Here is an 18,732-nt window from a genome sequence, read left to right on the forward strand (position 1 = left end):
AGGATGGACTAGACCAGAGATGTTAAATACATGGAACCATGCGTCAACTCCCAAGTGAGGCCCAAACCAGGTTAAAATGTAATTTGGTAGCCTCCATTTCTATTTGAGTTTGATACCACTGGGTTAGACAATCTCTAACATTTTGTGTTTATGTTATTTTAAGAAGATATTTAGTGATAGCAATTTTATATCATTTGGCAGTATTTATTTAACCTAAGAATTCTCTTCCTTACATCTGACTACATTATTGCTCACTACACACTAAATTCATTCTTTTTGTATGTGCCTGTGTGTTGTTGGGGTGGGGCGGGGAGACAGAGAGAAGGAGACAGAGACACTGAGAGAGACAGAGACAGAGGGATAGAGAGACACAGTGACAGACACAGAGACAGAGACACACACAGGTTAGTACCAACCTCAAGACAAGCTACTTTACATAGAAGACCTTAGATTCCTTTTCTTCTGCCAAAAGATGAGTCTCCTTTGGGGCATCTACTTGAGTTTCTTAACTATACTTAGTGAATTCACAAATTCACTGTCATTTGTCTGAAGACGGAAGCTGGGGTGGGTAACAGATGTGGACTGTATTGTATGATCACAAGAAGCCATAAGTCCTGGCTGGTTTCCATTTCAGCACCTCAGGACTTTCACTGTTTTCATCTTTTCCTCCAAGAACCACCAACCCTCCTTCGAAGACAATTCCAATCCATGTCACTCGAAAACTTCCAGTTGATATCATAGGGTCAATATTTAGCTGGTCAAAAAGATATTTTGTCAGGCTGATTTTTTTTAAAGCAGCTTAATGAAGTCCACAAGGACTGTAACTATGGTTCTTCTCCTACATGGCTCATCCTTATGCCATAATTAATGCCATAATTACTATTTTCTTTTCTCAAAGTATTGCTAATTCATTCTCAGCACCTTGGGCAGTGGTAAGTGGATTCGCAAGTGGTTCCTGCTCATCGGCAAGGATCAGAATTTGCTGATTGATCAATACCAACCCAGTTAGTTCTTCTTCCTCCTTGTCTTAAAGCTAGGCACTACATTTCCCCTTCTTTATATCTTAGTGATTTCTCTTGGCATCTGTGAGCTTTCAAAAATAATAGCTAGAGGCTTTTCTATAATACCCTCCAATTCCTTCCCTACTCTAGCAGGTATCTGCTCATTGGACTGGGCCCAGCTCTTCCAAGCATTTTCTTCCTTCTTCTATGGTCCTGTTTTTGCTTTTTACCCAACCCTGGTGGCTACAGTCGTTAGATCACAAAAATAAAAATCAAGCATTAAAAATTTATACTTCTTTGTAACTGTATGTTGGCTTTTTTAAAAACCTCTCCATGTATTAGAGGGAGACAGTATTTTCTTTGAGAGAAGGCAGAAAACATTGTTTAAGTCTGGAAATTCCTGGGTGAAGAGAAATGAAATTAATGTTTACTTGTTTGCCTTTCTTTCACTAGCACCTGGAGAGTCAGTATAAGAACTGTGACACCTATGTTTAATTAAAATTAAATTAAACTTAATATTAAAATGCATTTCTTTCTCTCTGCTATTCTCTCTCCAACTCTCTATTCCCTTCTATAGTCTCTTTAAATTTTTTTTTACTTCAAGTTTTACTCCTTAAAGGAGGGGGTAGAGAAACAGATATGATTTTACTACATATATTCTATTGTTAGCTGGTAATTATTTTTTTCCTTTCTCCTTAGAGGAATCATACAAGAAAATAAGTATAACAGGTGGCTCTCCATCTACTCAGCCTAACTGGATGAATTTAACTTTCAATCCTCACTATAGCTAGCATTTGCTCATCTTGCCCAAGATTCTTTTTAGCTGTGTTACCCAGGACAAGTCATTTGACCTTCCTAACCCTCAAATTCCTCATTTATAAAATGTGGATAACAATAGAACTTATCTCAGAGAAATAATGCATGTACAATGCTTTGCAAGCAACTGTTATGATTACCCTCCTCTTGGGAAGAGGCTTCCTCTACAGCCTTTGCATTGTGTTATACAGATAATATTGCATTTGGAGTCAGAGGATCTAATTTTAATTCCAGGCCTTTTACTTGCTCTAAGTATGACCTTGGGCAAGTCACATACCATCTCTGGGCCTCCGTTTCCTCACCTATGAAACCAGGTGGTTGGACGAGATCTCTAAAAGCCCCTTCCCAGCTCTATATTTATAATTCCGCACTAGACATACAGACATCAGAAGTACAGATTTCACCTTTCTTGCCTTCATAGAAAGCCTTCAGCATGCTGCCTTCTTGAATGACTGTAGTCTTTATCCACTAATCAGCTAACAGGTGTTATTTCTTTTTTTAATATTTGATTTATTTTCAGTTTTCAACATTCATTTCCATTAGTTTTAAATTTTCTCCCTCTCCCTCCCCAAGATGGCATGCAATCCAATATGTGCTCTACACATATATTCCTGTTAAACACATTTTCACATTAGTCATGTTGCATAGAAGAATTATAACGAATGAGAGAAACCATAAGAAAAGAAATAAAAAAACAAAAGAGAAAAGAGTCTGCTTCATTCTACAGTTCGACTCCATAGTTCTTTCTCTGGATGGGGATGATATTTTCCATCATGAGTCCTTTGGAAAAGTTTTAGGTCCTTGAATTGCTGAAAAGGGCTAAGTCTGTCAAAATCAGTCATTGCACACTGTGGCTGTTACTGCGTACAATGTTCTTCTGGTTCTGCTCGATTCACTCAGCTTCAGTTCATATAAGCCTTTCCAGGTTTTCCCGACGTCTGCCTGCTCATCATTTCTTATATCACAATAGTATTCCATTACATTCATATACTACAACTTGTTCAGCCATTCCCCAATTGATGGGCATCCCCTCAATTTCCAGTTCTTGGCCACCACAAAAAGAGAAAGCAGGTGTTATTTCTGAAGGCAGCCTCTGGCCGAAGGTGTGGTTTATCATCTCAGTGTTGCACCTGTGTCCTGTAACCTCAAGACTTGTTGAGTTGTTGCAGTCGTGTCCAACTCTTTGTGACCCCATTTGGGGTTTTCATGGCAGAGATACTGGAATGGTTTGCCATTTCCTTCTCCAGCTCATTTTACAGATGAGGAAACTGAGGGAAAACAGAATTAAGTGACTTGCCCGAGGTCACACAGGTCGTAAGTATCTGAGGTTGGATTTGAACTCATGTCTTCCTAACTCCTAGCCCCAGGCTCTTTCCACAACTCCACCTAGCAGCCTTCAAGCTCAAGATTACTTCTGGCCTTCCAGAATCATTGTATATACACATCACATCATTTTTTTCCCTCATTGAGTGTTCTGAAAGGAGAGTGAAGGTGGTAGGAAAAAAAACAGAGGGGAGAGAATCAAATTACAGCTGCATTGTTGCCCACTCAAATTGATGTTCACCAATGGAATGGCTTACAAGGTAGGAAGTTTCACATCTGGGGCAGAGTGGAGATGAAGAAAGATACAAAGGGTAGCTTTATGGGTCCATCATGGGCCAAAGTCAGGCCATGTAGTAAAATCACCTAAAGCATTCAAATGGTGACTTGGTAGCTTTAAGAGGTGATCTTTGAGACAGTTGTCTGCTATATGTTGTTTGTATGGCACTCTATTCCTAAGGAAAAAGACCCCTGGGTATGGCTGTGGGTGGTTCTTGCCCAACAGTGGAACTGGTTTGGCCCAAGTTAAGCATATTATGGCAGCTATCCAGTTGGGTCTTAGCTAAGTATATTTGCCAGGGAAGCTGTTGGTTTATCGTATAATGGGGATGATGTATCTTCTTTAATCAGTTACTCATGGGTAGCTCAACTTGCACCTGCCTTGGCTATTACAAGGCATGCCCATTTATGACTGCTAATCCTTGGAGGAATTTCAGTCCTTTTCAGGGACTGAGTCAGTCCCTCAGTCAGCTAGCTAGGCAGTCAGTCAGCAGCATTTATTGAATGAACACTTCCTAAGTTCTGGGGGTGGGGGTTGATGAGGTTACCAGGGTTATGGTCCCTGATTTCGAGGATCTTAGAGTCATAGGGGAAAGGCAAGAAAGAAAGAAATTGAAATATACTCAATACACACTAATATTTACATAACTAATTATCTGTGTACATGCCAGGGGCAATCGGAGCTAGGAGAGGCTAGCCCAGAAAGGCTTCCTGCTGGGAAAAAAAAATTCTATAGCAAAATAAAAGAGAAATATAGCCCAGGACCTTAAAGAGATTTCCAGGACCCTACACTCACTGGTGTAATTGGTTATTTCCATAAAGACACCTTATCACAACCTTATGACTTCCAGATCCTCAACAAGCATTCTTCCCTTCCTTCACACTCCCATGTGGCTAAAGACAAATGTGGCCCCTGAATGGAAATGATGATCTTTTTAATCAATTAATGACTGAATGAAAAAACACTTACTATGGGACTGGCAATGAGCTAAGTGTTAGGTGTACAAATGCAAATATCCAGGCAGTCCCTGCTCTAAAGAAGATTATGTTCCAATACTAGAAGACAAAAAATACAGGGGAATGGTAGTGATCAGAGAGGGGGCTTTTGGTGTGTGAAGCTACTGGGATTGTGAGTGGTACCATAGGCAGATTCCTTTCCAAGAATTGTACTGTTGGTTTGATTACTGCCCTGGAACTAGCTAGAGGTGGAAAGTGGGAGGTAATAGGGGAAGAATTATGAAGATGGTGGGAAGAGAGTATAGCAGGTATGAGTTGGGCTCGATAGGGAGAAATCTCATCAATCTGGACCCCAGGCCTTGAGCCCTATCATTCATCAGACACTTGTCCTAGTCTGTCATGTGATATGTATACTTACATAGCATATAGTTGTAATCATTTCTCCTTTAATGTAAACTCTTTGAGGGCAGAGAGTATACCTTAGATATCCTTGCATCCACAACAATTCCTATCATGCCTTGTATCATAAGTATTTGTGAAGTTGGATTGGAGTGAGCTCTGAATAGGGTAGTGTGGGAGGAGAGGGAAATGACTCTGCCCAGAAAGCATGGAGATATTGGAGGAAGGGAACGAAATAAAGAAGGAAGATAGCTGAGGGGACTTAGTACACAAAAAATAACAAGAAAAATTGGAGTGATGCAAGGACAAGGAAAATCAAGTAAGATTTTTCCTTAGTGTAGGATCTTTTCAGGTTCATAGAGTTAGTGCTGAATGGATCTTAAGGCTATCTTGTCTAACCCCCTCATTTTACAAATGAGGAAACCGAGGCCCCCAAAAGTTAAATGACTTACTCAAGCTCGCTCAAGTAGTGATTGAGGTGAGATTGAAACCCTAGTCTTCTGATTCCAAATTTAGAGCTATTTCCACTATTCCAAACGACCTTAGTCAATCTTTGGAATAAACTAAACTAGATGCTTTCTGTTTCCTAGGTTATTCCTCACCAACTCTATCTTCTGTCTTCTTTTAACTTCTCTCATTTTGAGAAAAAATAAATCTCTGTTTTCAATTCAAGCTCTTAAAAACTGCCGAGGTCCCTATTCTTGGGCCTTTTGGCCAGAGGATGCCCCCAGAGCCTGTTTGGCCCTGGAGACCAACATGCCCACACAATTATGCTATTACTTCCTGTCTGATCTGGGTGATGTTGACACTGAGGACAAAGGCCAAGAAAAGGTATTTTGGAGAGCAAACAACAAAATACATTTGCTTTTGTGTAGACACAGCCTTAGTGAACAGGACCTATAGTCTTAGCAGAGGCTAGGCCCCAAGACTACTTTGGTTCTCCTTTTGGCAGGTGGTCTAGCTAGTCAGGTAGTGTAGCACCTGGCCTGGCTGAGGAGGGGGAGGGGCTACACTGTCTCTGCTGCACCTGTTCTACCTGTGGCTGTGAAATAATGCATTTCCACTCTCATGAATTTCCTATCTTTTGGGAGCATGGTTTTAATGCCATACTTAAAAAAAAAGAAAGAAAGGAAAGAAAAGAAAAATAAAGGATCACTTTCTTCCTATATCCTTGAGGCCCATCAATTTTGATTGTGCCAAATTTTGATTTTGCCTGTGACTATTAACACCCCAGAAAACAGGGCTCCCCTTTCAGCATTTTTAAGGGGTTTGACATTTTTGCATTCTTCAGTGAGAAGGAACACGTCCTGACAAGGCATGTGGTTAGAGCAGATGCCTGCATGCCTTAGCTGGATTGGGAGGCCAAGGAAGGGGAGGGGGCAGAGGGAGGGAGGCAAATTGGGTGGGGGGAGCAATGGAGGGCAGGAACTCTGTTCACCTGAAAAAAAATTCAATCTAGAATCATTTCTCTTTCTCTTCACTAAATTTTCTTTCTCTTCACTCTCTTTCATATTCCTCCCCACCCCAAATATTTTCTTCTAATACAAAGATCCTCCAGGGCTATGATGTAAGAGGGAATGCTCCAATGTTTAGTGTCTGCAAAAGTTAGTGAGTGCTGCCTCTTTTTCATCCTCCTGTTTAGGAAGCCTGTGTATTCTTGAACTTCCCTAAGAGACCAAGCTCAGGATGGTCTCTCAAATTGTGGCATGTGCAAAGTGGGGCACACTGAACCTAGGAGCTGTGCCCAAGTCAATGCTGAGGTAAGGGAGTCAAGTCACCAAAACCAATCTACTTGAGATTATCTGGTGCAGTCCCTTAAGAAAATAAGGCCTGCAAATAACAATAGACACATGGTGCTTTTCCTTTTACAAAGCTCTTTCCCTTATGATTTAAGTATTTTTATGTATCATTAACCCCATTTTAGGGATGAGGAAAATGAGACCACAAAACATCAAGGTGTTGGCTCAAGTTGCGCAGCAAATTATTGTTAGAATTGGGACAAACTTTTCCTCTTAGGAAGGCAACCATTTAGTTCTACTCACTTTTTTGCTGGCTTCTTGGACTGTATCTCTTCTACTTTGGTCCACTGTAGCCCAACACACAGTGTGGTTTTGTTAGATCACTACCTTTCAGTATAACATGAGGGAATGTGAAGAAACAAACTATATATGGCCAGGGAATATCACCAACATAGTTTCAGGGGTTTTTGGACAGTTTAGCTCAGATTTAAATGCCCTCAATCACCTCACCACTGATTTAAAAATATGAAACATTCTCCTGGGGGCCACCGATCCTCACTCTTTACTTTTTCACCCTTTAATCCAGGGTCAAGTTAGGTTTCCTTCCTGTTTGGGCTCCAGGTCCAAATTTTTGGCTTCTGCTTAAAACCACACAGAAATTATGGTTACCTCTCTCAACTGTGCAACTGCTAGACCCTGTCCGAAGCCCTAGAAAATTGAGCCTTTCTACTGTCTCCTCTTTCCACGGACTATTTAATGAACTCTTCTTGGTTCCATAGCTCCACCAAGCCCTTTTTTACCCTTCATTTTGGTACCACTCCCCCCAAGACAAGTAACTCTTGTCCCTTTAATGGTTCAACTCTATCTCTGGTAGTCACCATCTTTTCACCACTCCAACATACACACCTCTAAGACCATTTGGTGACACCTCACTTATTCCTACTTCTGTCCTTTGTAATTTTACAGCTTCAAAGCAGCCACCTGCACATCTCTCATTCTCTTACATTTGAAAAAAATGCCCAAGGCCTGATATTTATAGGTGAGCACATATATCTTTGCAGGGCCTCTCCCAAAACACAATCATCTTCCAGAGGAGGAGGTATTTTATCATGGCCTCACAGAAAGCAATACTTTGCCAAACTGCTCATGATTGCAGGTCATCAGAGAGGACTGCAATTCTCAGCTCTTTGTCTTAGACACCAGGGAGGCTGTATCATACAGGAAGGAGTTCCAAGGGAGCCAAATGGTGCTGGAACCCCACAGTGCTCTGAGTTGTGAGCGATAGGGGATTTAGGGCCAGTCTTTTGGTGAAACAAATATATAGAAAGTAGAAGAATATACACCCAGGCTTGGATGAAAGGTAACAAATGCTCTGTTTGTGACTTTTCCCCAAACAACAAAGTCTTAAAGCGTCATATCACACAGGTGACAGGATGTAAAGCCTTCAAAGCGAGAATGAGCCACCATGGATGTCCCAGGTTGTCAAATTTGTTTAGGAGAATCAGGATTCATGTCAGACAGATGTCTGTGCTACCCCCCAACCTTGGCCCTTGTCAGTTCCCTCCAAAGAGGCTTCTGCATTTCTTTCAGTTGCAAACCACAAGTTCTGCTGGCTTGTGTCATCCAAAGCCTCCAGAACTGGAGACTTCACCAAACCACTCATCTTTCTCCCCACCCTCACTCCCTCGCCCCACTGCAAACCATAATCTTACAGGCAGACAATAAAGATAGAACAAGAATTCAAAAAAAATGAGTAGCTTTGGAGTCTTAGAACGTGTCCCAACATTTTCTGCTGGTTTTTCTTTTCCCCAGGCACTCAGGGCACTGCCTGCCTTCTGCACCTGCCACAGGCAAGTGTCTCTGTCTTTCAGTAAAATTACTTTATGCATTTTTAGTGCAGGTCCTGGCCTGCTTTACATCCTGCTTTACCCGAATGATTATATCTTCCTTACTTCATTAACTTTTCAGCAGACTTTGAAAAGCAAAATCATCCCTCTGATACCTGCTATTTGATATTCCATAATGTTAGCATGGAAACAGAGGTGTTGGAAAAGAAGTTTTTGGTTTGGTCCTGCTTATTTTCATCCACATTCTTTATCTTTTCCTAATCAAATGAGGTAACATAGAACACTTTTCAAGCCTTAAAGCCCTTATTTAAGTGCTAGAGGTTGTCATTTTCCTCATTAATCAATTTCTGATATACCAATTATGTTATTTGAGTTGAGGCACTCCATTATGGAAGATAAAGTGTTGGGCTTGGAGTAAGAAAACAAAACAAACCTGAGTACAAATCCTACTTCAGACCCTTAGCATCTGTTTGAATCTAAAGAACACTTTACTATTCAGACCCTCAGTTTACTTATCTATAAAATAAGGATGAAAATATTAGCATCTTCACTCCAATGTTGCTGAAAGGTTTAAATGAGGTTTTATACAAATATATATGCATATATCATAAAAGGACATAAGCTATATTATAGATAATTTCCTATAAACCATAAATTATTAAATGAATGGTAGCTATGATTAGTTATATGGTCCTACTACATTTTCTGTTTTAGTACTGGCAGATTTTCAGGGCAGTTTGCAGCTGGGTGATGACATAAATGTATAACGATAATTGTTGGAGGGGCTGCAGAAAGATAGGCATCCTAATGCATTGTTGGTGGAGCTGTGAATCAGTCCAACTATTCTGGAAAGTAAATTGGAACTATGCCCTGAAAATCAACAAACCATGCCTTTTAACCAATTATATCAATATTAGACCTGTATATCAAAAGAAAAGGAGTCATTTGCAAATGTATTTATAGCAACTATTTTTATCATAGCAACAAAATGGTAATTAAAGGAGTTTCCATCAGTTGAAGAATAGCTGAACAAATTATGATTTATAAATGTAATGGATTAATATTTTGTCATAAGAAAGAAATGAGGAAAGAGATGGATTTAGAGAAACCCGAGAAGAATTATATGAACTGATATAGAGTGAAGTGATCAGAACCAAGCAAACCATCTATAAAATAATACTGTAAAGAAAAGTAACTTTGAGAGACTTAATAACATTAATTAATGTTATTAAGACCAGTTATGACCAATTGTGATCCCAGAGATCCTGTGATGAAACAGAAACAGCCAGGTGGTACAGTGGTTAGACTCTAATATACAGAGTCAAAAAAATCTGACTAGGCCCAACTCATATTTTGTTTGTAGGGTCTGTTTCAGGTATACATATTGGTGGACAAGAAAGTACTTGAAATTAATTATTACTCCTGAATAGAAGCTGCAAATGTTTAATGTTCAATCGTGGTGAGAACAGCATGGATTGAAGACAATGTAAAAGGCCAACTGAGAGGAAGCATACTCTTCTCTGCAGAATGCCATCAGTGGCAGGGCCTGGTCAAAGGTAGCAAAGGCTAAGCCAATCCATATTACTACAAAAAACTCAGTACCAAAAGCTTCAATATTTTTAAGCAGACATCAGTGTGCACCAGGAGAGAAAGGAAGATACTGAGTCCTGCTTTACATCCTGCTTTATCCAGATGATATAACTGAGTCCTGCCATGGTGGTGCTGTAGAGATAGCAAGGGACTAATAATGACTTGCAATGTAGGAAACTATTGGAGTTCCCCTGAGAGTCTGCCTTTCACTTCATACACTCCTTGAAGGTGTGATGGCCCTGTATTATACTGCTCAAATATTTGTAGATGTTGGACAGTCACTTTGGTGGTACTGAGTGTAAAGAGGAGAGCCATGTACATTCCTTAATCACCTCCAACAGGAGGTAGGGTGGGGAGGGGAGAAAAACAGCTTTGTGTTATGGTTGCAAGTCTGCTGTAGAGAAAAGAAAAGTGAAGTGCCTATGGATAGTATGGAACATTTAAAAAGAGGCTTCCAACATAGGGACCTCCCAAAAAATATGAAAACCTTGTCAAGGAGGTATGGAGAATATTTTGTAAATATATTATCTTATTGAAATTAATCTCTTTATATTATTTGCTATGTGCATATATGTGGTAAGTAGAATTTATTTTCACATTGAAAAGGGGGATGCAGAAAAATTTGTTGAAAGTCAAAGGCTATAGGGATGAAAAAGCTTGAGAACTCCTATACTAGACTGACTCCAATTATCATGAATATGGTACAGGATGAAGTGGTAGAGGTGCAGATAATAATATATGTTAATCAAAGATAGTCTTATCACCAGATAGAGTTAATTTGGTTGGTCAGGGAAATAGTGATGAGAAGTGATAGATGGAGTGACTGGAAGAAACTGGAGTCAGCCTTGTATGGCCATAAGATATGTTCTCAGGTGTGGGTCCTATTGACGAATTTTAGGCAAAGCCTACTGGACGATGAATAAGTGGATAGAGCTATTCTTTTTTGGAAAGTTAAAGAGATTTAGAACCAGAAGCCATGGCAACCTGCTTTGGGCAACATACCCACAGAGCATAGCCAGAGTACGAGCTAGGTTTTGCTGCAATTATGGATACGATGGACATACATGTGCTGGGTATACTTGAGAGAAGCATCTGGTCTTGCTTTTCCAGTAGTTCCACTAGACTGTCAATGACAAACTGAGGCAATATCAGGGATGAAGGCTACATAAGTCACAGAAGCTCTTTTACTCAAAGACCTTTCTTGGTCCTTTCCTTCTGAATCTATAGATCCCTATGAAGCTATGACAATTGATAGCACGTGATAATTATATTATAGCCCTTTTATGAAGAACACTTACAAGATATCCTTTTGTTACCTCTGCAGGGGCAAGGTCTATGTGGACTCAGGGAAAAGGACTACCCATATATAGATTACATCATGGTGAATCTGGAGTTCCCTTGGAAAGTCATGGATAGATGATGGATATCATGGTCTTGATATATCCAGACATGGTAAATATTTCTGGAATTTAAGTATTAATTAGGATCAACTCCACTCTTCAGTGTACTGTCAATGTGTGGCTGGCAACAAGCTGGTACTCAATACTTAAAACAATTATAATTCATGTCTCCTATGCAGATACTTAAAAGACAGGGCAGAACTGACAGAGAGCATCAAAGGAATACTATATCCTTCTACACATGGGTGGATTGATACAGAGAAGTTGGACTTTAGAGATTCTTCAGGAATGGAAGGATTATCTGGGGAAGAAGTTCAGTGTGTGAGACCATATATCCAAGTTATGCATTTGTCATAAAAGAACACCCTGGCAATAAGATTCATTATTCCATCCACAAATTATAGCTCTTAGCCTTTAGGTGAGCTGCCAGTGGACTGTACAAGGCTATGTGTATGGAGCTCAGTTCCAAATATGGATGAACAATAACCCACTGACATATTTTGATGAGTTAAGTTAGATGCGAACAATCGGAGATGGGTAGTGACAATCACTAAGTATAAATTTAAGATGTAAACATAGCCAGAGAAGATGAATATTGTTGTAGATGCCCTATCCCAAAGGTCTCATGTGTTTGAATCCATGTTTATGGCCATGGAAGGATTGAAGAAAATCTGTGTGCTATTGGTGGCAGTCAACCTGCAGCATTGTCCTAATCCTCACTGTGCCAACCATCCTTGTATGATTCACAATTAAAGTAGCTGTATAAGTCTGTAAGAAATGATGTAAAGGTCAACAGAAATGACCCTTGGGTGATCTAACCTAGCTCCTCAGAGGATATCCTACTTTTGAATGAATGACAAAAGGTGAACATATGCAATGGAGTACCATAAATGAAGTATGAAAATGTCAGTTGGTCTGTGATTATGAAAACACTTCCATGATGATTATATACACACAACCAAGGCAAGTAGAGACACAGAAGTACTGACTCTTCCGCTATTCCATCCCCCCATGCCCATGATTGATAATTTGACTACTCCTTTGTGAATTTCTCAAGAAGTTGCTTTTTTTTCTTACTGGCTTCCTTAAGAGATTAGAAGCCAACTTTATGTATAATGTTGGAGAGACATAGGAGGATTCTGTTGCCTTTTATTTTCTTGAGAATTATCTTACTAATCTGCCTTGATGAGATAGCTATTTGACTTGTGATTCAACTGCAAGTCATGTCATCATTTCCCTGATGTCATGGTCCTCTTCAAAAATGGAGGACAAACACAACTGGAAAGGGGACCCAGATAGTTGGGTAACTCAGCTCATCCTCTCTCTCTCCTTCTCCTTCTCCTATCCAAAGGAAAGTAAATTTTGATGGCCAGAAGCTGCCCACTTAACTTGGGGTTTGCTTTTTCTTTCTTTCTTTCTTTTTTTTCCCTTTCTTTTTCCTCTCTTTCCTTCTTTCTTTTTCTTCCTCTCTTTCATTCATTCATTCATTCATTCTTTTCCTTTCTCTCTCTCCCTCCCTTTCTCTCTTTCTTCTTTTCTCTTTCTTTCTTTGTTTCTTTCTTTGTTTCTTTGTTTCTTTGTTTCTTTGTTTCTTTGTTTCTTTGTTTCTTTCTTTCTTTCTTTCTTTCTTTCTTTCTTTCTTTCTTTCTTTCTTTCTTTCTTTCCTTCCTTCCTTCCTTCCTTCCTTCCTTTCTTTCTTTCGTTCTTTCTTTCTTTCTTTCACAAAACCTTAAACCCAGTTTACTCTGAAGCTCATAGATTGGACCACAACAGGTCCCTGCCCAAGCTCCACTTAATGGCTGCATTTTGGGCCCTCCTGGCTTAGTGTGAATGTCAATGGCAACTATTTCTCTTTGGAACAGCAACCGTGAGGGTCTTCCCCTCTCAGCTTGATTTTTTTTCTTTTTTTAATTAAAGGGGCCATCCCTTGACTCACATCCTAAAGAGGCCTATTCACTGAATGGGCTTTACCTCACTCTAAGTGAGTACAAGAAAAGGCCTTAGCCTAAAAGGGCCAGGGTCTCCCATTGCATCCTGGTGTTTCCACAATCCAGCTAGCAGCTTCTGTGGGGGTGTAAGATCCACCCACAGCCAGCACCCAGAAAGCTGCCAGCAGCACAGGTTCTTTTGATCTGCTTAACTAAGGAAAGAAAGGTGAAGGGGTTGACAAGTTTACTTTAATCCAGCATACAGACAGCATTCACTTAGCTCAGGGGAAAAATCCAGCACCCTGAATTTCAGAACAAAATACAAACAAATTACAAACATCAACAGACAGACCCAATACAATTCATAGTTACCAACATCTAGGTTCAGCCTGGGAGCTCAGAACAAGGGCTGACCCAGAGTCATGAGCCACCACTGTTGTGAGTAAGAGAGCTCCAAAGAACAAACAGTCAACCCCTGGTTTTTATATCTTTTTCAGCGTCAGGGGTGAGTCACACATGCGACTCACCCATGTGACCTAGAATCGTCACAAAGAGGTGGACTTAAACCCACATGGTCTAAAAGCCTCTGCTCTCCCAGACATGCAAACTAGGCCCTCCCTGGAGTTAGCCCCACCTTGGGCCCCACCTTAGTTGCCAATCCACACCCACTAAAGTTTTATACCTAATAGGGGTTTGGGCCTGGGGCTTAGCACCTAGTAAGGCTCAATGAATTACTCAAAGGGAACAAAAGCCAAACTATTCAAGGGCACTTGTTGAACTAAGTGCTAAGGAGCCCAATTTTGGTTACCAACACACCTGGGTCATCTCCAGTCATCCTGATGAATACCTGGTCACTGGACCCACATGGCTCTGGATAAGAAAGTGAGGCTGGTGATCTTGCACAGCCTTCCCTCACTCAAATGAAAGTCAACTGCAAGTCATGTCATCATTTCCCTGATGTTATGGTCCTCTTCGAAAATGAAGGACAAACACAGCAACATTATACAATTTGTGAATTGAAATGCACTGAATGGGAGGTCAAAGTATGATTTTTCTTTCATAATTGTTTAAACAGTACACTGAACCTCAAGGTAATGAAGGGTCTGAGAATGGGTTGGAGGGGTGGTTATACAAATGTTCACCTTTAAAGAATTCACTTTTAGAAACTCAGACGTCCTGCAGGGATAAAATATATAAAAACATACTCCAACACTTGAGGGTCCAAAGCCTCATAAGCACTTCTAGTCATTAAATTGGAAAGAATATTCTCTTGTAGGACTCATTCATCCCTTTTCTGGATATTATCATTTCCATTCTCCTCCATATTCTAGAAGCCTGTCCATATTTTCCCTTCATCCTATGCCCAAAGAGATTAATTTCTCCCTGTCCAGTTTAAAGATCATCTTTTGCCTCTAAGTCCAACTGGTTCAGGCTTACTTCTTCAGACCTCTGCAAACATTGATCTGACTTCCTTCCTCTTACCTTCAATTGATCACAGAGTCACCAAGGTTTGGTAGTCAACTATTACTTTCTCTGCCACTGCTATTAGCACTCTCAGATTCTTGAGGACTGGCTATGTCCATAAGCTCCAAGTCAAATCGTCAAATTCCTCCTGGCAGTCAAATGCCAAAGAAGACCCATCAGTAAGGAATTGACTGGAGAGTTTTCATTCATACCAATGCCTGCCATTTGATTTGTAGCTAATCACTCTGCCCCAAATGTGGAGGACAGTTTGGATATAAGTGACTATACCTTTGCTGTCACTGTTTTGACCACACAGTGATCAGACTACAAATATCGCTCCTGAATATCTGACTTGAAAAGGCCTTTTCTCATACTAATGATGCTTTCAAATATGGATTAGTGGTACCTTTAAGCTCTATTTTGACTAGCTCTAAGGTGGTGTAACCCTCACCTATTTGATTGACAGCTCAGAATCCTCTTCAATCCACATGTATATTTGGTGTTGAGGGCAGGTGATGCTTTGAAAGTGCAGCCTAGGTTAAGGGAGGAGAGTGTGGGGTCTGTATTTTATACATTTTTTCAAATGTACTTCATCTTGTCAAATCCCCTCAGTTGAGGGAAAGCTCTGTGAGCCTCAGAGAGGCCACATAATAGGGGCAGTGTCGACCTAAACAGGCATGAGGGAGGTAAAAATCAACAGAAATATGTGTGTCTGAGGGGGAGGAATATTTTCTTGACGGATTAAGTAGGAGGCTTAAGGGTACACAGAAAGCCACAAATTACCTAGGACAGAGTTGTAAGAAGCTGACTGCTACAGGAGGATGTAATGACACCCTGCTGAAGAGATTTCAAATGTAAAAAAAAAAATCTCATTTTTGTTCTAATTATTTCAGTTTTATATCATATTCCCCCTACCCCAAAACAGAAGTAAAGAAGTTTTCTTGGCATAGTTTAAATGGATAAAGGATCTTTTAATTTCTGGATTTAAGGTTGTCAACAGTAGTAAACACATCTTATTCTGCTATATAGTTTTCCCAGCCTGGAACATGGGGCCTTAAATATTGTATGACCTTAATTCTGATTTATCTCCTTAACAATATGATGATAAATCTAAGACAGATTACTATCTTATCTTCTGAAGTAACTAAGGAATCTAATTGCTCAGCCAATTCAAAGGCTTCTTAATGCATATGATCAAGAGTGACTTCCTTATATTTAAACAGACCTTTGTTTCATTTGTCAGTAATGGAAGATTAGAAAGTGATTAATTGAACAGCTTTCATCACTGTTGACCACACCTCCTCAATAGATTCACTTACCTTGACTCTAGAAACACAATAGTCTCTTGCCATCTTACTGAATACTTAAAGGGGATAGTCCCTGGAATTCTTTCTTTGGCCCTCTCCCACTATTCTTTGCATTGTCTCTTCCTTGACAACCCCGTTCAATCTCAAATCTCAAATCTCAGTGATCACATATACAAACTATTTCCATTATCTGTAGCTCCACCTTCCACCTGACTCCCACTCTCCAGACTCACATTTCCAATTATCTGTAGAATAATGTCACTTGTGTATCATTTCTGGACTTAGCCACTGAGCTTAAATGGCCTTCTCCCTCTGCCCTTGGGGCTCCCTTTTCCCATTGGTGAGTTCCTCCTGAAAAAAAGAGTCTAGACCAGCCATGTTTCATTCTCCAGATTTTGCCACTGGACAAATACTTCCTCCCCCTCTCCTCTTTTAAGTGATTTAAAAAAAAAATATTGCCTTCCTCCATTAAAAAGTCACTTCCTTGAGGGAAGGGACTATCTTTTTGCTTGACTGTATGTTTCCAGCACTAATCACATTACCTGTCACATAGCACTGTTAAATAAATGGCCTATTGATTTGACTTGACCTATTGGTACTTTGAGCTCAACGTTTCCAAACCTGAGCTTTTCCTTAAAACTCAATCCTCTCTTTTGATTTCACTGTTCTTATCAGTGGCACAGTGTTCACCATTTACCACCTTCAAAACCTTTTTGAAACTTTTGCCTTTCCCTTCTCCCTCATTTTCCATGGTCCATTGGTTAGCAAATCCTGTCAGGTTCATCTCAGCAAGGTCTCTTGATTGCCAATTCCTATTGACACGTTTGTCTGTCCTAATCCTGTCACTTCCTAACAGGTCTTCACACTTCCACTTTCTAATCTGTCCAATTAATTCTACATAATGCTGTCTGATTTACCTCTTAGTATTTATATTTTGTCCTTATGTATGTGTCCGTCTAACACCATGAGAGCAAGTACTGTGGTTTACTTAAGTTTTGACTCTTCCCCCAGCATGGGGCACAGGGCTCTGAGTAGGTGTTTGATATGTGTTTGTTGAATTGAATGAATGTGTGAATGAAGTTATGAATAAAGCAGACAACTTTAGAGAGATCAAGTGGTCAGAAACAAGGAGGATGCTTGAGAGCAGATGACAAGAGGAGTTGAGAACATGCCATGGGAGACTGAAATACAGACTGTTTTTCTTTTCCCTTCCCTTCCCTTTTCCCTTTCCTTCCCTTTTCCCTCCCCTTCCCTTTTCCCTTTTCTCCCCTTTTCCCTTCTCCCCTTTTCCTTTTTTTTTTTAAATTGGGACACTTTTATGAAGATACTAGAGCTAAGTTGTTGTTTTTCAGTTTTAGATACCCAGTACCAACATACTGCCTGGTACATAGTAGGTACTTTATAAATACTTGAATAATTGTTGAATCGAATGGAATAAAATATAATTTAATTGATTTATGGGGAGAGGAGTGAAAGAAGGTACTGACAAAATAACATGGAAAAAGAGTTGGTGATACTCAGGACACAATCTTCAGAGGAGACACTCCAACATGTTGACAAAATTTCTTGGGAAGATTTTGCATGGGAAATACCCTTGCCCTTTTTTCATCGCATTCCAAAATCTGGTTTTGCAACACTAATTAACTCGACGGCTTTCATAAAATGCTCACAATGAATTTAATCTTTGTCCTTCTTAATAATTCTTTTTAGTTAAAATATGCATATGAAATTATGAAAATATGAAACCTAAAATGTGAAGTTGTATATGTTTTCAGGAACAATTATAGAATCAATGATTAAAAGGAGGAACAAGAAATGCTATGAAATAAAAAATAATGAAACTATGAAATCATAGTTCTTAAAAGTCCTGGAATTATTAGTTTATGACTATAAGTTCTGTGAGGATAAACTCTTTTTCTTATTCTTATTATTCTTATTTGTGCAAAATACTCAAAAACTTGTGATGATTGTAAGGTGTGAATAACTGCAAGACCAATTTCTGACTTGTACAATCATCTCTTTAATGGCATTTGTTGGCTAAGAGTGCAAGACAGTAGTTTTCAGTGAAAAGGAAAAGCTGGTGGTAAAAAAATGTGTATATAGGTATGCATGCATGCATACATGTATACATATGTATATGTAGTTGGTTGCCTTTTAAAGCGAAGTGTTCCCTTCTGCTTGAGGGGTGACAATGCATGACTAGCCAAAGAGCCCTATGCCCAGGCTCTCCTCCACTTAGTGCATATTATTGTTTATAACCTGGCTTCCTTCAGAAAACAGCTGGAATGAGCAAAAAGAAGCCAAGATTTTGAGTATCAAGTAAGAGGAAGGCTCCACTCCATTCCTCCTAACCACAACACTTTGTCTATAGCTCCAGCTAAGCTATTTTCAGAAGGGAGAAGTAGGAGTGCTCAGCCAAAGTTGGATACACTTACTAGAAAGAGGAGCCAGATCTGGGTCTGGCAGCAGAGGAAGAAAAGCAGTAGGAAAAGAGTAAGGAGCAAAGAACATGTCACTAAGGAGAATTTTGCTAAATTTCAATTTGCCAATATATGAGCAGAGGATAGATTTTCTCTTCTCTTGCCAAGTGCATTTTGCATGTACTTAGACATTCTGGCCATTAATTTGATGGAACATCCTACATCAAAGGGAAGCCAGGGAAGTGTGGTCTGTCATCTATTTTAT

The sequence above is a fragment of the Trichosurus vulpecula genome, chromosome 1 (assembly GCF_011100635.1).
Source record: "Trichosurus vulpecula isolate mTriVul1 chromosome 1, mTriVul1.pri, whole genome shotgun sequence".
Taxonomy (NCBI): Eukaryota; Metazoa; Chordata; class Mammalia; order Diprotodontia; family Phalangeridae; genus Trichosurus; species Trichosurus vulpecula.